General features: G+C 39.8%; 1 protein-coding gene across 2 annotated transcripts in view; it reads left to right on the top strand.

The window, feature by feature from the left end:
• Positions 1 to 4721: 4721 nt before the first annotated feature.
• SPHKAP (SPHK1 interactor, AKAP domain containing) overlaps positions 4722 to 26411 on the top strand; it is a 207270-nt gene continuing 185580 nt past the window's right edge. The window contains exon 1 of one of the 2 annotated variants that reach the window (XM_033959773.1): positions 4722 to 4829. The gene's annotated coding sequence lies outside the window, so the exon portion shown is untranslated. Of the gene's footprint in view, positions 4833 to 26411 lie in introns of both variants that reach the window. The other variant, XM_033959772.1, reaches the window with a different exon arrangement.

The raw sequence follows: 26411 nt of genomic DNA, 5'->3' as shown, positions 1-26411 counted from the left end.
TGTTAAAGGTACATGTGCTGACAATCCTTGATGAGGCTATAAATCATCGGCAACAAATCCCGTTTAGTGCTGAATTCAGAGCTGTTTTAAAAGTCCGAATTTCACTCTCTTAGGCAGAGAATCACACGAGGTAACTTATAGGTCTAATTATTAAAAGAAAAAGGTTACATATAGAACATCTGTGAGAAGATCTGAGCTTCCCCGCACCTTATCACAGACTAACTAATTAATTAATTAGCCGTCTTTCTTGTATCTCATCAGATGACCTCCTTGGACCAATCCAGAAACAAAACTTGGATGAATAGCCTTTCTGTGGAAAGTATCATATAGGCTGGTAGACCCAGGGCCGTTAGACAGATAAGAACAGGATAATTTCTTCAAGATTCACACTGTCCCATTATGAAAGCACAGATAGATGTCCTTGCACAGTAACATTCTGGTACATACCCATAATGCATCAGACAGAAACAGCAAAGCTGTGTACTTCTTTCTTCTTGCAATTCATGCTGGAAAAATCTCTTGTTCAGCAGAAAGATATCTTGAGAATGGTTCAGGCTTTGATGACATCAGAGAGGCCTAACCCACAGGTGTGAATATGGAAACATCCCTACAGTACCATTAAAACTTATGGTGGTCAATGACTCGAATATTCACAGCTAGTAGCCCTCTGGGTTTAAATTAGCCTGCAGCAGCCAATGTTTAAATGGTTACCGACTGCCACAGGCTGAATATTGACCAGACAATGGTTAAATCAGAAAGTGTGGCAGAATCAGAAAGGATAAGGGAAAAATCAGTGTTGTTCAAAGTACTTATCCAAACCTTTCTTAAAACCAGTTACATTAACCATTCTTAACACATTCTCTGGCAACGCGTTCCAGAGCTTAACTATTCTCTGAGTGAAAAAATATTTCCTCCTATTGGTTTTAAAAGTATTTCCCTGTAACTTGAGTTCCCCCTAGTCTTTGTAATTTTTGTCAGAATGAAAAAGTGATCCACTTGTATGCGTTCTACTCCACTCAGGGTTTTGAAGACTTCAATCATATCATTCCTCAGCTGTCTCTTATTCAAAACTGAAGAGCCCTAACCATTTTAGTCTTTCCACATACGAGAGAAGTTCCATCCCCTTTATCATCTAGGTTGCGCTTCTTTGAATCTTTTTTAGTGCCGCCTTTCTTGAGAAGGAGACCAGAATTGAATGCAATACTCCAGGTGAGGTCACACCATGGGGCGATACAGAAGCATTATAACATTCTTAGTCTTGTTAACCATCCCTTTTTTAATAATTCCTGGCATCATGTTTGCTTTTTTGGCCAACGCCACACATTGAATGGAAGATTTCATCGTATTGTTTACAATAACACCCAGATCCTTTTCTTGGACGCTAACCCCTAAGGTGGACCCTAGCATCTGGTAACTGTGATTTGGGTTATTCTTCCCAATGTGCATCTCTTTGCACTTATCCACATTAAATTTCATCTGCCAATTGGACACCTAGTCTTCCAATTTCCTAAGGTCTGCCTGCAATTTTTCACAATCTGCATGCATTTTAACAACTTTGAACAGTTTACATTATATTATATTAGTGTTTTCTATCCCTCTAATACTTTTTAGTCCTAGGCAGTTTACAAAAAGAATTGGTCTGGGCATTCCCAGGGAACTTACAGAATTGATAGAATGAGCTTACAAGAATTGAAGACTAGCATGAGCAATGGGATCTGAGGAAGGGTTTATAAAGTTTTAGTTAGATCATTTGACAAATTTTTTGAAGAGTATAGTTTTCAGTTCTTTTCTGAATGTTTTGTAGTTAGTCATCTTGGTCAATAGCTTGGAGAGGTGGTGGTCTATTTAGTGTCATCTGCAAATTTAATCACCTCACTCATCATTCCAATTTCCAGATCATTTATAAATAAGATAATAAGCAAAAGTCCCAGTACAGATCCCTGAAGCACTCCACTGTTTAATCTCCTCCATTGAGAAAAATGACCATTTAACTCTACCCTGTTTTCTTTCTGACAACCAATTCCTAATCCACAACTGAACTTTGCCACCTATCCCATGACTCTAATTTTCTCAGGATCCTCTCATGAGGAACTTTGTCAAAAGCTTTCTGGAAATCTAGACACATTACAATAACCGGCTCATCTTTATCCATATGTTAGTCACACCTTCAAAGAAGTCAAGCAAATTGGTGAGGCAAGATCTCCCTCTGCTGAACCCATGCTATTGTCTCATTAAATCATGTTTGTCTACGTGTTCCACAATTTTATTTTTTAGAATTGTTTCCACCATTTTGGCCGGCACTGAAGTCAGGCTAACTGGTCTGTAATTTCCCAGATCTCCCCTGGAACCCTTTTTAAAAATCGGCGTAACAATGGCCACCCTCCAATGTTCGGGTACCCTGGGATGTATACCATTTGGTCCAGGTGATGTATCACTTTTTAACTTGTTGATTTGGCTTATGACATCTTCCAGATTCAGCAAGATTTATTTCAGTTCCTCCACATCATTACCCTTGAAAACCATTTCCTGTTCAGGTAGCTCTGTTACATCTTCTTCCGTAAAGAATGTCATCAGAATTTGAATGCTGGCTTCTTTGACTCTCAGCTAGGACTGAAAAACGATTATAGTACAAAGTACAATGCTATTACTACCTTTTCACTGTGCAGGTTCAAGTATTCAAATTGCAGAAAAATTAACAATAGCTTAAAGAGTTAAAAAAAATCTTGGAATGGTTAATATGCACTTACTTCACTTTTACTTTTTGTTTGTTTTATTTTGGGGGGGGTTAAACTTTTTTATATGATCAAGTTCCTCCATATTATATATCCTAAATCTATTGTTTCCAAAAAAATATGCATTTTCTATCTAATCTAATCTTCAGTTTTTATACCGGATCATTTCACGAAGGAACTCGATTCGGTTTACAATTCATTAAAAATATAGATAATATACCTAATAGCCCATATAGAAAGAATACTATTAGTTAAGATTAGATAGATATTAAAAAGGTTAAAAAGTAGAATATACTTAGTTACTGTTCGTCAGCTAACAGTCTTAAAGAATTTGGGAATCTATTCCAAATTTCCACCAATTTAAATGCCATAGATTTACTGAGCTTCGGCACATTTAACTGTATTAAAGGCCATTTTCTCATTCTTAGAAATCACAAGCTTTCTGTGCAACCACCTTTGGAAAATTTATAGTCAAAAGTAGGCAAGTTTCATCCAAGAAAAAGCATCACAATTGTATTATAGTGCCATATGTTCTTATTAACTGCAGACATTTTTGGAGAACTTCTCCCTGCAAAGTCTCCATCTGCTGTAACTTCTCCTCAGCAACCTTTTATGGTCTAAATAGCATACTAGCATTTTTGTTATGCAAGTTGAATATGATGCTTTCTCTTTATGCATTTCATTATAGAGTCAAGTGATTTATCAAAACAATTATTTGGTCTAATAACTTCTAAATATCCAAAATTAGCTCTTCAATTTTCTTGGACATTCTGGCTAACTCTATGCATGGCAGTGAGATTCAGCCACAACCACTATAACTTAGGGTTTTTCCTTACTAAAGTGCATTAAGCAATTAACACATAAATTGGAACTTTTACCACTTCCAGCTAAGCGTGCCAGTTTGTGCATGCTAATTTGTACATTAACTGCATGTTAGGTTGTGAAGGGAATTAGATGGGTCATGGACATAGAATGGGCATGGAATGCATACTTCAGTTAGCGCATTGTACTTACCGCACACTGTCACTTTTGCAGGTTCATTTAGTACAGGTTCATTTAATGCCTCATATAGGAGGCAATAAATGTATCCACACTAATTGCAAACAGGTTCACATACTTAGTGCAATTTTCAGTGCAGTAATTGCTGAAGGCTTGCTGGACACACTTCCAATAATTTCCAAACAGCCTTTGCTTAGCACATTTTCATTTTTGCTATTAAGGCATGCTAAGTGCCTTAACAGTAAATTTAGTGGACTTTGGTAAAAGACCCACTGGGGGTGGGGGGGGTGTAATTAATCAAAGAGCCCTGCCGCATTAGGAATATAAGAATACAAGTAGCCACTGAAAAGTTCTCAGCTCAACCAAGAATGTCGTGGATCCATAAAACTTACAAATTATTCCACACTCTTCTTGACACTTTTAATTTCATTTTATTGAAACAGTAAGTGTCAAGAAAAGTGTGGAATAACTTGTAAATTTCATGGCTCCACATCATTCTCTTCTTGGTTGGGCTGAGAACTTTTCAGCTGCCCCTCGTATTGTGATGTCATAATGCCTCATTCCACCAATGCCTAAGAGCCAACCTCAACAATGATGTCACAATGGCTCACTTTCTCTATACTTGTGCCCATTTACTAGATGCATCTGCCTCACTGAAACAAAAAGTGTCAAGAAAAGTGTGGAATAACTTGTAAGTTTCATGGCTCCACATTATTCTCTTCTTGGCTGGGCTGAGAACTTTTCTGTGGCCCTTCATATAATGGGCATCTTTAGTGTTTAGTATGTAACACCCTTTGATGAATTCCCTCCTAAGTTATTTAAATTAGGCCAGTAAAAAGGCTGTCCTGATACAACGATGCTGATATTATTTTTGATATAGAAAAATATGCAGGTTTATCTATGTAAATACTGTAGACTGACTAAACAATTTAGGCAAACTACTTATGGATCTTTTCTGCTGTCATATTCTGTTATAGTGGTAGGAACAGGATTGGGCAATTGCAGTATTGCGAATAACCAACTCTTCACTCGCTTGAGAGCTGAGGTGAGGGAAGGGTCAATAAGTAATCCACACTTTGGAACAACTCCAGAGAAGAGGTAGTAAGTTTATGTGTCTTACCTGCCATTTGTCTGTCACTTTTGATGAGCACCTTGGGTAGTCAAAATTAAATGTGTAGTATGAAGTGAAGACCCAATCCCCAAAAGCAATCAAATGTGTTGCGTGAACTTGACAGCACACCACAGGAGTTACTGTCCAATTTCATTTTCTACAGAATCTGTTTCAAAGCTGCAGAAGTTTGAGGTTCTCAGTTCACACTTCAGGTAGGATATCGGCCAGACCTAAACATGTTTTTTCTAGGAACTAACCCCCTTTTAATAAACCACGGTAGAGGTTTCTACCACGGCCCAGAGCACCAAATGCTCCAATGCTGCTCTGGCATTCATAGAATTCCTATGAGTGTCAGAGCATTTAGCGCTCCAACTGAGGTAGAAACCTCTACTACGGCTTAGTAAAAGAGGGCCTAATTCTATTCAGAGGAGAAAAACTCCCTCACTGAGGATATACTAATGGGAAGGTTAGTACATGGAACTAATACTGAAATTAGAAAAATCAACCCTTTTACCAGACTGCAGTAAAAAGTGACCTTAGTGCATCCTTATTCAGGTCATTCCCGCACACTAAGCCATTTTTACTGCAGGGGTAAAATGGCCAATTTTTCTATTTTCATTAATTCCATGCACTAATTTTCCCATTGGTACATGGCCATTGACATGGGAGCTCTTATTGCCACCTGTTTTGTAGATAGTAAGTCACTGCTAGCAACCCTACTAGACACAGCCCGACAGCACCTTAGCAAAAGCAGAAGGATGCTGATAATTCAACTTGATCTCTCTGCTGCATTTGACCTGGTTGACCACTCCATACTACTACAGATACTTGAAGCCATAGGGATCTCAGGCAGGGTATACAACTGGTTCCAAGGATTTCTTAAATCAAGAACTTACAGAGTAAAATCAAACAATCTTAAATCAGAACCATGGTCTAACCCCTGTGGAGTTCCACAAGGGTCACCACTGTCGCCTACGCTCTTCAACCTCTTTATATCCTCCCTTGGGACCTCTCTAGATAACCTAAATGTATCATCTTTCAGCTACGCAGACGACATCATCATGCTCCTCCCTTTTGATTCTCCAGATCCCACTTCAACAGAAAAACTAATAAAAACACTAGAAGCAGTGGAAAAATGGATGATAGACCACAAACTGAAACTAAACTCAAACAAAACAAAATTTCTTTTGCTCGAAAAGGCCAAAACCCTTTCCATTTCAGAATTAGAAAATAATGCCATCAAATACCCTATACAGTCCAATCTTAAACTCCTAGGAGTGATGATAGATAGATGCTGCACAATGCAAGTCCAAATTAACAAGACTACCCAGAAAGCATTTTTAACCATGAGAAATCTATGAAAAATAAGAAAATTATTCGACATAGAGCAATATAGGCTCATAGTCCAATCCCTAGTCCTAGGTCTAGTGGACTATTGCAACATCTTCCATCTACCTTGCCCTGCAAACATGATAAAACAACTACAGACTGTACAAAACACAGCTCTCAGATTTATCTACTCGCTAAATAAATATGAACACATCATCACTGCCTACCTAGACTCACACTGGTTACCAATACAAGCATGAATTCAATTCAAATTATACTGTCTATTATTCAAAGCATTAAATGGCACTGCCCCCACTTACCTAAACAACCGCCTAAATCAGAACCTTACTACTAGACAAAGAAGAACTCAGACCCCATTTACTTACCTCCCATTCAAAGGTACTCGGCACAAGAAGATATTTGACAACCTACTAGCGACGCAGGCAGCAAAACTTGACCACTCCATCTCCAACTTGCTGACAACAATGAGCGACTTCAAATCATTTCAAAAAGGAATCAAAACCCTGCTATTCAAAAAATTTATCCAGATATCTTAACTCTTCCCCTTGTCCTTTCCCCTCCCTTGTAAATCCCCCCCTCAAAGTCTCACCCTCTCTTGTAATTTTTTCTCTCCAAAGTATCAACCATGTAAACAGCTCCCTAAATTGCAAATCCCCTGGAAATGTCGTTATCTTCTTTGTAATCCTAATTCCTAAACTGTAATTTCCCTGGAAATGTCCAGTTAGCTTCTTTTGTAATCCGCCTGGAACTGCAAGGTACGAGCGGAATAGAAGTCACTAATGTAATGTAAGGTCTCACACACTTTTACAAAGGTGCGTTAGGGCCTTGACACGCGGAATAGCGCATGCTAAATTGCCACGCGCACTAGACCTTAATGCCGGCATTGAGCTGGCGTTATTCTAGAAGCGTACCGTGCGGTTTAGCATGCGGTAATTATGTGCGCGCACTAAAAACACTAGCGCACCTTAGTAAAAGGAGCCCTGTGTGCTAAGTGACTAGTGCACAGCAATGTAGCTGCACTAACTGATTAGTGGAGAACATGCCCACTCTCCGAGCCCAGACCTGCCCTCACTGCTAAGAAAATAAATTTTATTTTGGGGTGTGTGAGTAGTGCGCACGCATGCAAAAGTTACCACTGACCAAATCCCAAGGTACAGAATGTTTTGCTGCGATAAGTACATATTAATGCTTACTGCAGCTTAGTTAAAGGACCCCCTTTATTTGCTAGGATTCAAAAACTGTTACAGTACACAGTGCACACCTACTCTCTGTGCAGGTTCAAGTACTGATACTATAAGGCAGGGGTCTCAAAGTCCCTCCTTGAGGGTCGCAATCCATTCGGGTTTTCAGGATTTCCCCAATGAATATGCATGAGATCTATGTGCATGCACTGCTTTCAGTGCATATTCATTTGGAAAATCCTGAAAACCCAACTGGATTGCGGCCCTCAAGGAGGGACTTTGAGATCCCTGCTATAAGGTAATATGCTTAATGAGAAGGATCTTAGAGGTGTGGAGGGGCATAATCGAAGTTCCATGGACGCCCAAATTGGAACGTCCACTGCTGTACATCCAACATCGCGAGACAATAATTGATAGTATGTCTACGAGAAACGTGGCAATCGATTATGGCATGCTATACATCTAAAATATTGCTGCACAAACAAACCTGTACTGTACTTCTAAATCTATCCATTCTATGACCCTCTTTACGTATAAATTTAGCTGTACAGGACGTCCATTATTCAGCGAACTGGTCGTCTAGCGTAGGTGTTCTGTTGGCCATCCCAATGGATGTGTCGATATCACTGCTAGCATCACAAACGTAATGTGCCTGTATATTTATATAGCTATGCACATGGAATCACGATATTTGTGGGTGTTACGAGTTTATAGTGGTGTGAAGAGCTACAATCAAACTCTGCATATGTAGCAGCAAATGAAAAAATATTGATCAGCAAGAGAAAACAGACTTCTGAGAACTATCCCACACCCTTTGGCAGGTGTTGGGAGATAGCAGGGATTATCAAAATGATTTGACTGAGATCTGAAGCAGTTGTTCCCAGCCCTATAATACAGGCCCCCAGGTACTAAATGGACCCCTAAGTATCTCTGAAAAATGATTAAACTAGATGGTGGCTGGGGAGGACAGTGGGTCCCCTACTGCTGTGTAGTTTTAGGCACTGCCCCATTTTCCCAATGAAAGTAAAGATAACCAAATATTCAAAGAATATAATGGGTTGAATGAACACACTGAAAATCACAGTTTGGACTTAACTGGATATCTTATCCAGTAAAATTTAAGACATCATTTTTTTTTTTCAACCAGACTTAACCAGTTAATTTTAACCAATAGCATTGAATATCAGCTTTAAACTGCAGCTAAGAATCCTCCTCCTCATTAATCGGCTACCTTGTGACTGAACATTAAGATGTCTAGAAAACAGACAAATCTTTCAAATATCCACACAAAGTTAGGCTGCGACACAGCATACAGTATAATGCCCGAAGCTGATCATTTTACATTCCTTTATTAAAATTAAATAAAGCTTTAAAGTTTCCAGCATCCATTCAAATTATAACATATCCTTTTTTTTAATCGACTCATTATCAAAATTAGTACTTCGACAATACATCCTGTTGTTTCAGGTGAGACAGTGAAACCAGCAGAGAAGAAGGGAACCAGTAACATTCAAAGAGCCTGAGAAGCAGCCATCTTGCATTCCCCATATTTCATTAAATCATTCACTGAAAAGGCCACTTTCTATAATAATGAGTTAGTTCTTCAGAAGCAAAAGGTCTCAAATTGAGAGCTATATTTCAATTGGAATAAAGTCAAGAAACTCTTTCACACCTGCAATGTATTGTTCATCTACAAGAGAGTTAACGGTACTAGATGAGTCATGGCAGGCTTTCACAGAAGGAAAATGCAAGCTGTTAATCCCAGGGAAAAAAATATAGTGTGAATTTATTTTATAGTGAAATGAAATTTGGTGTAGGATTGTAAGGTTCTGAGCAATCAGCTATTAATCCTGTTTTCAAAATAATAATAATTTTAGAAGTGAGAAGGGTACTTCCTGGTTTGAGGATGACTACCGGTAATCAAGTTGATAGTCGTGTTCTGGTCTTTTCCAAGTTCACTAAAACTGCTTTCAACCATGCAATGCTAAGAAACTTGTAATATAATAATAATAATAATAATAATTGTATTCTTATATACTGCCATACCGAAAAAGTTCTAGGCGGTTCACAACAAGGTGAGCTAATACATGGGATACAGATAAAATACAAATTAGAATAATGGACTTAAAAACAGATAAAGACAGAAAGCATTTACAATATAATGCAGGGAAAGAAATTACCTTGTGTGTTGTAAAGTGAATTGAAGAATAATATAAGAGGTAAAATGGCTCAGGAGTGGCAAAGTGGATTTTGTTTTTCTAATGATTTAAGGGAAAGAAGTAATACATAGAACAGATAAAATACATCAAGTTGAATATAAGGAACTTGATTGAGAAAATGAAGCAGAATGCATTAAGATACCAACCTATCAAAGAGTTGAGTCTTTAACAATTTAATATGAGCTCCTTTGCTATGATTTTAGAAAATGATTCACTTGTTTTCTACCACGGTCAGTAATAACATAATGCAAGATGAATTATAACCAAGGATAATGCGGATTACTGTCACCGCTGGCAAAAATCTAAATATAACTTCATCTTGTAGTGCACAATTCCAATTAAAGAATGCATCATAATCAATAGAACCATGAGAAAACTGGGTAATCTGTTGAGAAAAATAACATAATCATTTTTAGCTCTCCACCACCTGTAAGATGTATAAAAATATACACATACAAAAAAAACCCCAAAAACCTAAAACAGGAGCTGAGTTTATCCTAGTAGTCTGGTAGGGCTATACTACTAGCTCCCAGAACAGAATGAGCAGACAGATGAAAAAATATTTACAGAGATTAGGAAAGCTGGCAAAATGGGCAACAGTATACTATTGAGTGATTTCAATTATCCAGTTATTGACGGGATATAAATAAAGCTATTATTATTATTATAAAGGTGAGCCAGTTGATGTAGTGTGTCTATATTTTCAGAAAGCTTTTGACAAAGTTCTTCATGAGAGACTCCTGAGAAAATTAAAGATTTTTGGGATAGGAGGCAATGTTCTATTGTGAAATCAGAATTGGTTATTGGACAGAAAACAGAGGATAGGGTTAAATGGCCATTTTCCTCATGCAGGAGGGTAAATAGAGTGCTGCAAGGATCTATTTAACATATTTATAAATGATCTGAAAATTGGAACGGTGTCAAACACAGGAGAGAGTTCCTTCTCACACCCAAGGAAGAAAAAAGCACAGCAAAAGCGATCTCTAGGTTATAAAAAGCAACAATACATTGAGGTATGAAATTTTTTTTTTTTTTTTACCATTTTTGTTTTTTTCTTTTCATTTTCAAATTATATTTTATTTATAGTTATATGGTTAACGTTAAATATTTTTTGTTGTCTAGTAGTTCATTCAAACCACAAGTGATTAGATGTGCGGTCTCATAAGTTCCTAACAGATGTCAGGTTATGTTTTTTCCCACATTTTTTTTTGCTAAATTATAAAAATTAGCATCATAACACAATTTAGATAGGACAAATAGGCCATAAGACAATTATCTCCTAGAGTTTATCATTATTATGGGGTATGTTTATTTGTAAAAGTCAAATTTCATGATCTAGTATGGATATATTCATATTGTTGTGATTTTTTTGCTGTTGACTCTCCATAAATAAAGCATGGCAACCTCTCATCCAAAAGAAACTTAGTGCAAAAAGGACTTGGGCTGAGGACAAATGCCTTTTCCCTCTTTTCTGACAATCATCCTGGATTTCCAAAGAATGTTCCTGCCAAAATTCAAATTCATGACCAACAGACTTCCCTATTCTCAATCAGGTCAGTCCAACAAACTTTCCCGCCAAAAATTCAAATTTCTTGACCCACAGACTGCCATTTTCTCAATCAAGTCACTGAATCTCTCAATCTCTTTCTCTCTCTCTCTCTCTCTCCGACTTATCTTTGGGCTAAAAAAATGGAAACACATAACTCCCTACTACCAAAAACTCCACTGGCTGCCCTTGGAAGCACGAGTGCAGTTCAAGTTTGCCTGTCTCTGTTTCAAATCCATTCTTGGTTCGGCCCCCATATACTTGGTTCCCCATTTAACCTTAGATTGTTCATCCAGACCCACATGCAGAGTTCATCTGTTTAACCATACAACACTAAAGGCCTGCCGTTTAAAAGATATCTGAACAGAAAACTTGCCTTCCAAGCGGGTCAACTAAATGATTGGCTGGGCAATATTATCTCGCGCTCCTCATCCTACCTAAATTTCAGAAAATTATTAAAAACAAACCTGTTTAACCGATTTGTAACCTAAGACCTCGTATGCCCAACCTCTTGTTTCCCAAGATCTCTTATGCCTTACCTCTGTATCCTGCTCACCTATATATATTGTACCTGTATTCTGCTCACCTATATAAATTGTATCTATACTCGCTGATTGTACCTATATTCGCTGATTGTCCAGCCCTTCTTTGTTGTAAACCGCCTCGAACTACTACGGCTTTGGCGGTATATAAGAATAAATTATTATTATTATTATTATATATATATATATATATACATATATATATATATATATATATATATAAAGACACACTGCAGACATAACAGCAAACCCTAAAGAAAGCCACAGCATGATGGCTGAAACATCGGTTCTTTTTACACAGACACGGCAAGACCCAGAAATCTGCTACAATCATGACGCCAGCTGTGGAAGCCTAACAGAATATGGACTTATATATTTAATTGATTTTTATACAACTTTGTATTCACATTTTTGTAAGCACAAAAATTTTGGGGTTTTGATCTGATTGGGAACCCTTAAAATTGCATTAGAGATTGGGAACCCTTAAAATTTTGCAGAAAAAATTCTTACATCTGTGAATATGGTTCACTGGGGTCCTTTTTTCCCCATATAAAAAATAACATTATAAAAATCTAAGGATGGCAAAATACTAATTTCTTTTATAAAAATTGTTCTACATGTATTTAGCTACTCAGACCTTTTTATATAGTTAAATTTGTTTGAGTTGTCTGAGTCTATAAGTTTGAATTGTCTTCCAAATTTGGTCCCACCTTCAATGTGTTTACCCTCCCCCCCAACATACTTTATGAGACATTAGGATTTGTATGCCAAGCCTATCAGTATTTTGCTATTATCTAGGTGTATCTCCTCTACATTTTCTCCCTTTTTTCTATGTTTTTTCCCAGGGAGCTGGAAATACATCTGTTTTATTTGGTACATATACTTGTAACTGGTTTTGTAAAATATGTCCCTTTTTCTGTACATTTTTTGCTAACACATCAACATTCACACATCATGACCTATCTAAAGCGACACAGTATCCCTCAGATTATATATATTGTGTTTTGAGTTGCATGCACAGATTTGGACATGTGCCTCAATGAACCAATTTGCACTGATAATTGACATCTTAACAAGCAATTATTAGTGCTAATTAGATATAATTGAAATTTAATCACATAAATTTAGGCGCAGAATCCATGCATAAATATTACATATGGCTCCAAAAAGGGGCACACCCAGGGAGGTTCATGGGTGAATTAAGAGTGTTCCTCAAATTTACACATATTTCAATCGGTGTAAATGGTCAAGCCTAAATTTTGTTGCAGCTCCTGGGTGTAAGCACTATTCCATAAACTGCGCCTAACTTTAAGCACCATTTATGGAATAGCATTAAGCATGAATTTTTTTTCAGCACTGATTTTTTAAGTGTCATATATAGAATTTAGTCCTATATGTTTGGCATCAGGAAGCAAAACTTTGGTATTACTCTTAGAAAGGGCCACCCAAAAAGAAAGTGATGTGGAGCCATGAAACTTACAAGCTATTCTACACTTTTCTTGGCACTTTTGTTTCATTTCATATCATTGAAATGAAACGTGTCATGAAAAGTTTAAAATAACTTGTAAGTTTCATGGCTCCACTTCATTCTCTTTTTGGTTGGAGTGAGAACTTTTCAGCAATCCCTCGTATTGTGATGTCATAATGCCTCATTCCACCAATGCCTAAGAGCCAACCTAATCAGTGATGTCACAATGGCTTGGTTTCCCTATACTTGTGCCTATTTACTAGATGCATTTGCCTCACTGAAACGAAAAGTGTCAAGAAAAATGTGGAATAACTTGTAAGTTTCATGGCTCCACATCGCTCTCTTCTTGGTTGGGCTGAGAACTTTTCAGCAGCCCCTCATATATTAAGAGTCAGTACAGGGTTCTAATGCAAAGTTTCTACATCAGCTCCTTTATTTCTATTGAACAATTGAACCATGCCCTTACATTTAATTTGCCCATACAATATTGCTAGGTATTATGGGAAACTTAGCATGTTTTCATAGATTTTTTTTTTTACATTTTGAGTTCTAAATACCAGTAAATGAAAGGTGGAATAAAATATAAGAAAATTTCTTAGCAGCAAACATAAAAATTTGAGATTGTGTCAAGTGGGAGGTGAACTTGCTCACACTAGGATGGAAAGGTTGCAGTTCACATTACAATTAACAATGATTTCATCACTACAATAAGTGACCGTTTCTTCAGAGAAGCTGCTCAAGAAGATCCCAGAGGACCCATTGCTGTTTTTGATTACACTGCTTTAGAGTGTATAACCTTCAAGATGCATTAGGTAGATGCGACTATGTTATTTCTCTGACAACCCCCCCCCCCCCACACACACACACACACACTAAATACAAAAGTTAAACTTCATTTCTAGAACAAAGTGAACTAATTCAATATGAAACAATGCAATCTTCTGAAAGCCTGTTAAAGATTGATTTTACTTGGGTTCAATAAGATACATTCTAAGACTGTAGTCTCCAATTTTGGGATCTTGCTAGGCACTTATGACCACTTATGGGTTGGTCAATGATGAAGACAATATACCGGCCTTGATGGACCTTCAGTCTATCCCAGTAAGGGAACTCTTATGTTCTTATGGACCACAGTGTGAATACAAGGAAGCTCTGAAGGCCACCAAATGATTTCAAGCTCACACATGCTACTAATTTTGTAAACCGCCTTGACCTGCATGTTCAGACTAGGTATTAAACAAAAATCAATTCTAATATTGATTCTGCAACAAGGATATATTTTTAAAACTCACTATATTTTAGATTATCAACAGTAGCAAATTCCATAAATGAGTCACCCAAGTAACACACTTAAGAAATAATTTGCAGTTATTAGATGAAGTAGGCAAGGTTGAAATGAATGCATTTAAAGGATTTGAACAGCATTTCAGCCAAATGTTTGAGGGTTGCAGTGGAGGACTTTGGGGGCCGCATGTCACCCTGGAACCATGCATCGCCTGTTTGCGCCAAATCTTTTGTCAAACTGTTGAATTCCATATGGTTGTTGATATATGTGACACATAACATCCTGGAACCTGAGAAAAGGGTTTCATTTGAAACACGGACTGTGTCGAGTCCTGTCTTTTTAACCCTCTTTTGGATCACAACATTTTATTGACTTTAATAAAAGTTCCTGTGCCTTGTACATCAACTCTGCAGTCCTTCCTTTATTTTTGCCATGCGTTGGAGACCACGTTTCTAAGCTATATATCATTCTTTTACAGAGAGTTATTTATTTAAAACCAAAGTACAAAACAGGCTAAATATATATGGGGTCAATATTCAGTGTGGTTTAACTAGGTAGGAGGACTCCCACCTGGTCTGGGATTGATATTCTTTGGAACCCAGTTGGAGACTCTGAATAGTTGTATAGACTACCAAGGCACTCAGGTTAGTACCACGGTAATCTGGGAATAGTGTAAAGGTGGAGCCAGGAGTTATCCAGGCTCCTCCAATATTCAGCGCCATTGCTTTGACAGGGCTAGCCTTAAGCAGGAGTAACAAGGGTAGCAGACCTCCCCCTCCCCCTCTTATAACATACATTGCTCTGTAGAAGATTCAGATCAACAGCAGCGATTCACATAGGCCTTCTGCAACCTGTCACATCTTGCCCTATGTCCTGCCCTCTTCTGAAATAACTTTCTGCTGTGGGTCACAACAGAGAGCAAACTCTAGGATCGGCGGCAAAAAGCCTATGTGAATCGCTGCTGCCCTTTCCCTGAGCTCTCCAAGGAGAAATACATATTTTAGGGTGATGGGGGCTCAGAGAAAGGGGAACAAACTAGATCACCGGGGCTCCCCCCCAAAAAAAAAATTGATCCAACAGAGGTCTCACAATTGGTAAGGCTGGCCCCATTTCCAGATAACTATTGGGGTGAGTAGGACAGGTTTTTTGTTTTCCTATCCACAATTATGCAGATGGCTATATTCAGATACTGGCACTGAATGCTGCCAATCTCCATATAAATCCCAGCTTTGCCCAAGCTTGACCCCTGAACTGCCTCAGTGCTATCTGGATAGTACCAGTCAATCTGTAGTGGTTTTCAGTGGCATTATCTGATAGCAGGTGCTGCTCATCAGATAAGGAACTTTGAATTTCAGGCCTTTTGTTGAGATTTCTGGAGGGGAAATCAGAATCCTGTTTTTCTCCCTAAATATGTCACAGTCAGGTCAGAATTGACAACCACATTTCCTCAGTCTAACATAACTAGGAAATTAAACCATAGCTGACTCATCCATTCCTATTTTGAGCATTGCGATGTATTCTGTTCTTCTGCCTCTGAGCACCACATTTAGACTGAAAGTGAGAATATTATGAAAGATACAAGCATGAGGATATGAAGGTAGTTGCCCTGCAGGAGTTCTGTTGTCTGACTCACAGAAAAATGGTCATGGATATCTACTTTTCTTTCCTGTTCTTCTCAGTTCTCAGTGTGGCTTTTGATACTCTTGATTTTGTTTTGTGGAACATTGATCCTTTTCTGTGGACTTTGGTCGAGTTGTTCTCGCAGTGGTTAAAGCAATAGCCTCAGCACCCTGAGGCTCAAACCCACACTGCTCCTTGTGACCCTGGGCAAGTCACTTAAGGGCAAATTCTATAAGAAGCGCCCAAAAGTTAGGCACCGATGTAGGCATGTTCAGCGCGATTCAAGTAAAATTGGGTGCTGTTTAGTGAATCACGTTGAGCGGCACCTATTTTGGAGGCACCCATTAAATAGGCCAGCTCTAGGTACAGCTAATAGTTAGGCGCTCATACGAGTGCTTAAGCACGCTTAAGAGCAGTGATTCTGTAAGAAGGCGCCTAACGCATAGCCATGCCCATGCCTGACATGCATAGCGCCTATTTTTTTAAGTTTTAAGTTTTATTAGGATTTTATATACCGCCTATCAAGGTTTTCTAAGCGGTTTTACAATCAGGTACTCAAGCATTTTCCCTATCTGTCCCGGTGGGCTCACAATCTATCTAACGTACCTGGGGCTATGGAGGATTAAGTGACTTGCCCAGGGTCACAAGGAGCAGCACGGGGTTTGAACCCACAACCCCAGGGTGCTGAAGCTATAGCTTCAACCACCGCACCACACACTCCTCCTAAATTTTTATAGGCGCCTTGTTACAGAATCGCGCTTTTCTTGATAGGCGCCTATGATTCAATCAATGCTGATTAAAAAGCTTAATTGAACTCGCTATTCAATTTACATAGGCGCCGAACTCATTGGGCACCTCCAAAATAGGTGCCTAACTTTAGGCGCTGGTTACAGAATTTGGGCATTAATCCCCCCCGTTGCCCCAGGTACATTAGATAGATTGTGAGCCCACCAGGACAGACAGGGGAAAATACTTCAGTACCTGAATACATTCATGTAAATCATTCTGAGCTCCCTTGGGAGAACAGTATAGAAAATTTGAATAAATAAAGCTGATTAACAGAACTGAAACTTATTTGTCAATTTATTATGTTAGCTTAAAAATTCAGAATGCAATTAGGACTCAGTTTTATAAATGGCTCCCAAATGTAGGTGCCAAAAAAAGCTAAGCACTATTCTATAAATGGCGCTCAAAGTTGGGAACTATTTATAGAATGGCACTTAGTACTGGGATCTCCGCCCAGTTATAAGTGCAAGGATTTACACCAACTGAACCCTGATGTAAATCCCCGTGCCTAGGGCCTCTTTTAGCAAGCCACAGTAGAGCATTTTAGCATGGGCCGGTGAGGTACATACATAAGAACATAAGAATTGCCGCTGCTGGGTCAGACCAGTGGTCCATCGTGCCCAGGAGTCCATTCCCACGGCGGCCCCTAGGTCAAGGACCAGTGCCCTAACTGAGACCAGCCCTACCTGCGTATGTTCCGGTTCAGTAGGAACTTGTCTAACTTTATCTTGAATCCCTGGAGGGTGTTTTCCCCTATAACAGACTCCGGAAGAGCGTTCCAGTTTTCTACCACTCTCTGGGTGAAGAAGAACTTCCTTACGTTTGTACAAAATCTATCCTCTTTCAACTTCAGAGAGTGCCCTCTCATTCTCTCTACCTTGGAGAGGGTGAACAACCTGTCTTTATCTACTATGTCTATTCCCTTCAGTATCTTGAATGTTTCAATCATGTCCCCTCTCAATCTTCTCTTTTCAAGGGAAACGAGGCCCAGTTTTTCTAATCTCTCGCTGTACGGCAACTCCTCCAACCCTTTAACCATTCAATTCTTATGAGCATCGGAGCATTTACCTCGCCAGTGCTCTACTAGGGCTTAATAAAAGGTATATAAATTAGGTGTGGCTCTCCTGAATTCTTTAACACTGCATGCAAATCCTAGTAATTTCTTTTCACCAATTCATGCCACTCTCATCACCATATTCCCTTTTCAGATCTGCATAGAAAAATGTATGTACATCTTTATAGAATAGCAATTCTTAAGATGGATACATAAATTCCAATTAATGCCTGAAAGGGCCGATAATTGTTAGTGCCCAATTATCAGTGCTCATTATGTAATTAAATTGTGCACACAATTTTGAGCACTATATATAGAATTAGGGGTGTTAGTGCTTTACACAGGAAATATGTACAACAAAACATGCGTATCACAGCGCATTGTCAACAGGAACGCCAAGTGAAGATTTCCTTAAATAGTAGCATAGAAAGGTGACAACGAGGGCATACAGATACTATTTGGAAAGGGGATTATTTACACGAAGCCACAGTTTTCTGGTGAAGTCTATTTTCATTTAAAGCTCCTATAAATACTTCAAAACCTCCAAGTGCCATAGTAGAATACATGAGCTAACCCATATCTGTTGGAGTTCTTGATCCCCACAAAACCCCTAATGAAGAGATCAGGTGACTGAGAAACATTTTAGACATTTTTTAGGTTATATATTTTGCTCCAGTTCATTGAGATTTGAATTATGCATAGTAACATAGTAGATGATGACAGATAAAGACCCAAATGGTCCATCCAGTCTGCCCAACCTGATTCAATTTAAATTTTTTTTTTTTTAATTTTTTCTTCTTAGCTATTTCTGGGCAAGAATCCAAAGCTCTACCCGGTACTGTGCTTGAGTTCCTACTGCCGAAATCTCAGTTAAAACCTACTCCAGCCCATCTACACCCTCCCAGCCATTGAAGCCCTCCCCAGCCCATCCTCCCCCAAACGGCCATATACAGACACAGACCGTGCAAGTCTGCCCAGTACTAGCCTTAGTTCAATTTTTAATATTATTTTCTGATTCTAGATCCTCTGTGTTCATCCCACGTTTCTTTGAACTCAGTCACAATTTTACTCTCCACCACCTCTCTCAGGAGCACATTCCAGGCATCCACCACCCTCTCCGTAAAGTAGAATTTCCTAACATTGCCTTTGAATCTACCACCCCTCAACCTCAAATTATGTCCTCTAGTTTTACCATTTTCCTTTCTCTGGAAAAGATTATGTTCTACGTTAATGCCCTTCAAGTATTTGAACGTCTGAATCATATCTCCCCTGTCTCTCCTTTCCTCTGGGGTATACATATTCAGGGCTTCCAGTCTCTTCTCATACGTCTTCTGGCGCAAGCCTCCTATCATTTTCGTCGCACTCCTCTGGACCGCTTCAAGTCTTCTTACGTCCTTTGCCAGATACGGTCTCCAAAACTGAACACAATACTCCAAGTGGGGCCTTACCAATGACCTGTACAGGGGCATCAACACCTTCTTCCTTCTACTGGCTACGTCTCTATACAGCCCAGCATCCTTCTGGCAGCAGCCACTGCTTGGGTTCCAACTGCCAAAATCTCCATCAAAACCTACTCCAGCCCATATACCCCCTCCTAGCCATTGAAGCCCTCTCCAGCCCATCCTCCCCCAAACGGCCATATACAGACCATGCAAGTCTGCCCAGTACTGGCCTTAGTTCAATATTTAATATTATTTTCTGATTCTAGATCCTCTGTATTCATCCCACGCTTCTTTGAACTCAGTCATTGTTTTTGTCTCCACCATCTCTCTCGGGAATGCATTCCAGGCATCCACCACCCTTCCATAAAGTAGAATTTCCTAACATTGCTCTTGAATCTACCACCCCTCAACCTCAAATTATGTCCTCTGGTTTTACCATTTTCCTTTCTCTGGAAAAGATAAATACAATACAATATTGCAAAAGGTGAGGTGGTGAAATATAAATAAAGTAGTGCAAAAAAACTTCACTAACAGGTAGCTGAGAGTCTGCTCAAATGGAAGAAAAAGCCTCAGGTTTTATTGGCAGAGCTCAAGCTCAAACCACCACCTCCACATTATTGGCCAAAAAACTTCCATAGAGTGACAACTTGCTGTTGTGGTTTAAAATAATTGAGGACTGGGATATTTTGCAACTGAAACCACTGTGAGTGTTTAAAGCAGTCTGTTAAAATGCCAACGTTTCATAGCACTAAGCTGTTTCTTCAGGGCTAATATGACCTTGCTTGAATCTTCACAGAGTGACAGTGTTGTGCTCACGATCTCACCACTGGATCGGAATTACTCTTACCTACAGTTGTGTTGGCCTGTTCGGTTCCTGAGGAAGGGGCTCTCCTTGTTACTATTTGACTACAGCACCTTAATTCAGCTAAGTAATTGGAGGGACAAGTGACTAACTTTTTATCTCCTGCTTGGGTCAGTAGGTTTGAAATGAAAAAAATCACTCTGTAGACCTATTCAAAGAGTTATATGGATGATATAACACAGTTCACAAAGATTTGCTCAGAATCAAGGAGGGGAAAACTGGGGCTAACCCCAGAAAAAACCACCTCACAGCCCAATCATCGTATGGAAAGTAAACAGAACGTTATATCATTTCATATATGCTTTTTGTATTATGAAAAAACCACTGACGTTCAGCACACTGTTTACTAAGCTTTTAGTCAAAGAACTGAGCAAACTTAACTTGCAGCTTGCGGGTTCCGACGTGGTTTTTTCTGGGGTTAGCCCCAGTTTTCCCCTCCTTGAAGTGGCTTTTTCTGGGGTTAGCCCCAGTTTTCCCCTCCTTGAGGTGGTTTTTTCTGGGGTTAGCCCCAATTTTCCCCTCCTTGATTCTGTGCAAGTCTTTGTGAACTGTGTTATATCATCCATATAACTCTTTGAATAGGTCTACAGAGTGATTTTTTCATTTCAACACATGCACTTTATCACTCTTGTTACATTGGTTGTAACTTGTCCCCTTTTTTATATTTGACTGGGTCAGTAGGTTTGGCATTCGGGGCATTGCAGGACTGTGGACTTTTTGTCTTCCACCTATATAAGAACATAAGAACATAAGAAACGCCTTCACCGGATCAGACCGAGGTCTATCTAGTCCGGCGATCCGCACACGCGGCGGCCCAATTTAGTACTCCTTTATGGAGTCCCGGATTTACCGTATCCCTCAATATGATATGCTAGAAGGTGTGCATCCAACTTGCGCTTGAATCCCAGCATAGTAGTCTCCTCCACAACCTCCTCCGGGAGCGCATTCCAAGCACCCACCACGCGCTGTGCGAAACAGAACTTCCCGACATTTGTCCTGAACCTGCTGCCACTCAGTTTCAGTCTATGACCTCTAGTCCGTGTCACATTTGAGAATGTTAGTAATGTTGCTTCTTGGTCTATATTTATTTACTTCACATTGTACTTAATTTGCACTTTAAAGCACCCAGGAGCACCCAGATGATGGTGTGCGGCTGGCAGGAGTAGTAATTTCTGCTCGGAGTTTTCTGGTTTTTGCTTTTCTAAGCAGTAGAGCTGCTTTATTGAGCTGCTCATTAAAGCTTTCAAACCCATGCTGAGGATGCTCCTCATTTCAAAAATTTAAATTTGAGGTTTGTATTTTATTCAGTGTGGAGACTAGGAAGTCAACTTGCCTGCAATGCCCTAGGGCACGCCTAGTTCATATCTTGGTGCCTCTCATAGGAAATCTATGACATTGGAGCAGCGTGGGATCATTTAGCGTTCCAGGCTGTGGTAGAAACCTCTACCATGGGTTAGTTAAAAGAGCAGGGTGGGGGGAGTGAGAGAGAAAAAGAGACAGAGAGACACTACAAAAAGATTCAGTGAAGATCCTAGTACTTTGAAAAGGACAGAATAACTTTTGATCTAACATAGTAATTTCATTATTTCCAGACTGTGGTCAAAGATGCAGTGAAGAATAGCTTTGAGTAACAGTGTCTGCACGATAATGGAGAGAGCAAACAGTGTGATTATGTTAGAAGAAAAGCTTAGCATCCTAGCTGACATTCTGTTTTATTGATCTTCCTCTAAGGCCATTCCCTCGTACATATTCATCACATTAAATAGCTTTACTTTATTGCTTACTGTATCCAATTTTATCCTGATTATTTTAACAACAAAGAAGAATCATTGCAGGCATACTACTGAATTTTCTATTTGTATGGAGGTAATTTATAGAGGATATGGTCCAGGAATACATATAGAAATGGCATTTACATAAATATATAGAGTGTTATGTGCCCAGCATTATTTTATAAAGGGGCCAATATGCATGGACACATATGGAGAAGTGGAACAACTAAAAAATAGGTATGTTTTAAGGAGATGCGTGTGTATATACCAGGTGGCAAAATAAAAAGAGCGCCATGGGCCTTCAAGTGTAGGAGAGTCAAGAGTATTTATATTGACGGAATTGACACAGGCCATGTTTCTGCATTAAATGCCTATGTCAGGCAACATAGCCAGACTGGTTCTTTTGGATGGGCCTAATTATGTGGGGGCGGGACTTCAAAACCTCTACCCTTTGTCCTGTATCTCTTTCCCTCTCCTGCTTCCCTGGTGTACTTCACCACGTTCGTGAGCAGAAGCAACAGCACGCATCTGCTTACTTTGCTGGTCTCTGCAGGCTTCCTTCTGCTAAGTCCCACCATAGGAAACAGGAAGTGACAACAGTGAGGGTGGGATGCAGCAGATGGAGGCCTGCAGAGACCAGTGCAGGCAGCAGATGTGCATTGTTGCTACCACTCGTGAACATGGTGAGTAGTTAGGGAGGAAGCTGTCAGGCTAAGGACTGATCCAGGGAAGGAAGAGAGGAAGCAAGGGGAAGGATATAGCGGCACTAGAAAAGGTTCAAAGAAGAGCGACCAAGATGATAAAGGGACGGAACTCCTCTTGTATGAGGAAAGACTAAAAAGGTTAGGGCTCTTCAGCTTGGAAAAGATAAGGATGAGGGGAGATATGACTGAAGTCTACAAAATCCTGAGTGGATCGATTTTTCACTCCGTCAAAAATTACAAAGACTAGGGGACACTCGATGAAACTGCAGATAAATACTTTTAAAACCAATAGGAGGAAATATTTTTTCACTCAGAGAATAGTTAAGCACTGGAATGCGTTGCCAGAGGTTGTGGTAAAAGCAGATAGCGTAGCTGGTTTTAAGAAAGGTTTGGACAAATTCCTGGAGGAAAAGTACATAATCTGTTATTAAGACATTGGGGAAGCCTCTGCTTGCTCTGAATCTGTAGCATGGAATGTTGCTACTCTTTGGGTTTTGGTCAGGTACTAGTGACCTGGATTGGCCACCATGAGAATGGGCTACTGGGCTTGATGGACCATTGGTCTGACCCAGTAAGGCTATTCTTATGTTCTTCTTATGACCCATGTGGTTACCCCAGAAGTCTGTTGAGAGGTCATACAGGGTGGGCCTGAGCCAAGAATGAGCAGGCCTGTGCCCACCCAGGCTTACTTATAGCTACACCACTGATGTCAGGGGTCTATACAAAATAATAATACAAGTTCACGATCCTTTATCTGAAATGCTGCCTAAGCCCATTTGGTTAAAACTCATTGACTGATGTTAAATGACAGCATTCATGTAAAAATGTTGAATATAAGCAGTTTTCTTTATTATGAGAGAAAGTCTTATAAAGGCAGGTCATTATTTCTTAGAATTCAGACCCTCAGAGAAACAAAAATGAATCACAAGAATTTAAACAAACACATATTTCACACTTGGAGAGATGCCTAGAATCAAATATTAACTCAAAGTAGTAATTTACCTTTCTTCTTAACTAACTTTCATATTTATGACCAGGGCAATCTGTCAGAGAAATATCTGTCATAACTTGTCATCAGTCATGCTGAGTCTATTCATATCAGCAACTAAGAATTAAGTGGGAGTGAAGGCAGAACTTACTCAGAAAGGTACAATAATGTATTCTCTTTATATTATCCCCAAGCTCTATTGTTCCAGAAGCACACAGGACAATCAAAGATGCTTATACTTTTTCTAGACACACACACAAACATTCAGTACACAATGTACAAGTGCGAGATAATAAAATTTGCGGATGACACCAAACTATTTAATGGAGCTCGGACTACAGAGGACTGCGAAAAGCTGCAAAGGGACTTGAACAAATTAGAAGAATGGGCGGCGAAATGGCAGATGAAGTTCAACATTGAAAAATGTAAAGTATTACATGTGGGGAGCAGAAACTCGAGGTACAACTATACAATGGGAGGGATGTTATTGAATAAGAGTACCCAGGAAAGGGACTTGGGGGTAATGGTGGACATGACAATGAAGCCGTCGGCGCAGTGTGCAGCGGCCGCTAAGAGAGCGAATAGAATGCTTGGTATAATCAAAAAGGGTATTACAGCCAGAACGAAAGAAGTTATCCTGCCGTTGTATCGGGCGATGGTGCGCCCGCATTTGGAGTACTGCGTCCAATATTGGTCGCCGTATCTTAAGAAGGAAATGGCGTTAGTCGAGAGGGTTCAAAGGAGAGCAACACGTCTGATAATAGGTATGGAAAACCTGTCATATTCTGAGAGAATGGAGAAGCTGGGTCTCTTTTCCCTGGAGAAGAGGAGACTTAGAGGGGATATGATAGAGACTTACAAGATCATGAAGGGCATAGAGAGAGTAGAGAGGGACAGATTCTTCGAACTTTTGGAAAATAAGAGAACAAGAGGGCATTCGGAAAAGTTGAAAGGGGACAGATTCAAAACAAATGCTAGGAAGTTCTTCTTTACCCAACGTGTGGTGGACACCTGGAATGCGCTTCCAGAGGACGTTATAAGGCAGAGTACGGTACTGGGGTTCAAGAAAGGATTGGACAAATTCCTACTGGAAATGGGGATAGAGGGGTATAGATAGAAGATTACTGCACAGGTCCTGGACCTGTTGGGCCGCCGCGTGAGCGGACTGCTGGGCACGATGGACCTCGGGTCTGACCCAGCAGAGGCATTTCTTATGTTCTTATGTTCTACAGCTCACCAGTAATACCGCTATGGTCAGCAATATAAAAGCCTAACACGGCTTCATAAAAGGGGAGCCCACGTGTAGATATAAAAAAACAACTGCCTGGAAAAATGAAGATACTGTATCTCCCCCACCTACAATCATTGCCTACATTGTGGGTGTTGTTCACCTCATCAATTTTGTAAATAAAAAAAAGGTGTGTCCCGATTGGTCCATTAGATGGCAGTAGGATGCCTTCCGCCGCCTACAACTGGGATGCCGTTTTGAGAATCAGGCCCTTGTTGTCTATTTCAGAGGCAGTTTAGAAGGGAGACATGTCAGTTGTTGTAGTCAAGCTCTAATCCCCCTGAAGCAGAGTGTTACTCAAAACACTGACAGTGTTGGGGCAGAGAGTAGACCATAGAGCACAATAATTTAAGCCAGTGCATTACTGTGGAAATAAAGTTAGTTTTTTTCCCCTTCTTTTACAAAAGTGTAGCGTGGTGTTTAGCACCAGTTGTGACGATAACAGCTCCAACGCTCATAGATTTCCTATGAATGTAGGAGCTGTTACCGCGAGAGCGGACTGCTGGGCACGATGGACCTCTGGTCTGACCCAGCAGAGGCACTGCTTATGTTCTTATGTTCTTATATAAAATGGAAAATTGGAAAGTTAGCAATGTACTAGAAATTGAGCAGTCTTTCATTATTTAAATTAATGAGACAAAGGGCATCTTCTATTAAACTGCGCTAGCAATTTCCAGTGCCGGGAGCCGCACTGAATGGCCCGTGCTGCTCCCGATGCTCATAGAGTTCCTATGAGCATCCGGAGCACCACGGGCCATTCAGGGTGGCTCTCCGCGCTAGAAACTGCTAGCGCAGTTTCGTAGAAGAGGGGATAAGTGATGTTTTATTATAATGAGACATTTGCAGTGGTTACTTAGTTTTGTGTACTGGCTGATGGTCCCATTTACAATTTTTGGATATATTCAGCAGCCATATTTAATATTTGGTCATAAGAAGGGACGCTAAGAAGGGGAAAAAGATGTAAGATGCAAAGGTGCTGTTGATATGAAAAGGATGCAAACCAAGACTTCTTATGGCCTCTTTTACAAAGCCGCGCCAGTGGCTGCCGTGCAGCAACAGCCCTGAAGCCCTTTAAATCTCTATGGGCTTCGGGGCCGTTAGCGCAGCGTAGCTGCTAACACGGCTTTGTAAAAGAGGCCATTAATCTTTTTTGGTCCCCAGACCCCTTTAACTGATCAATGAAACCCTTGCATCCTCTTCCTAAATCATGTGTCCACTAGTGACTACTAACAGCTGCATAGGCACCTAGAAAAGAGGAACTCAAAGTAACCACTTTGGGTGAATCTCTTCATGAAAAGGCGGTTAATAAAATTCCAATAAATAAATATAGGTACGTGAGGCAGAGTTCCACATTAGGATTCACCATCCACAAAAAGGATTTAGGTTTGATCGATGATTATATGAGATATCGCTGAAAAGTACACAGCCCAACCAATATTTGAGGTACGGTCACACCATAGAG

The sequence above is a fragment of the Geotrypetes seraphini genome, chromosome 9 (assembly GCF_902459505.1).
Source record: "Geotrypetes seraphini chromosome 9, aGeoSer1.1, whole genome shotgun sequence".
In the NCBI taxonomy this organism is placed as follows: Eukaryota; Metazoa; Chordata; class Amphibia; order Gymnophiona; family Dermophiidae; genus Geotrypetes; species Geotrypetes seraphini.
The sequence above is the reverse complement of the archived record's forward strand: the minus strand, read 5'-3'. Positions and strand labels throughout refer to the sequence as shown.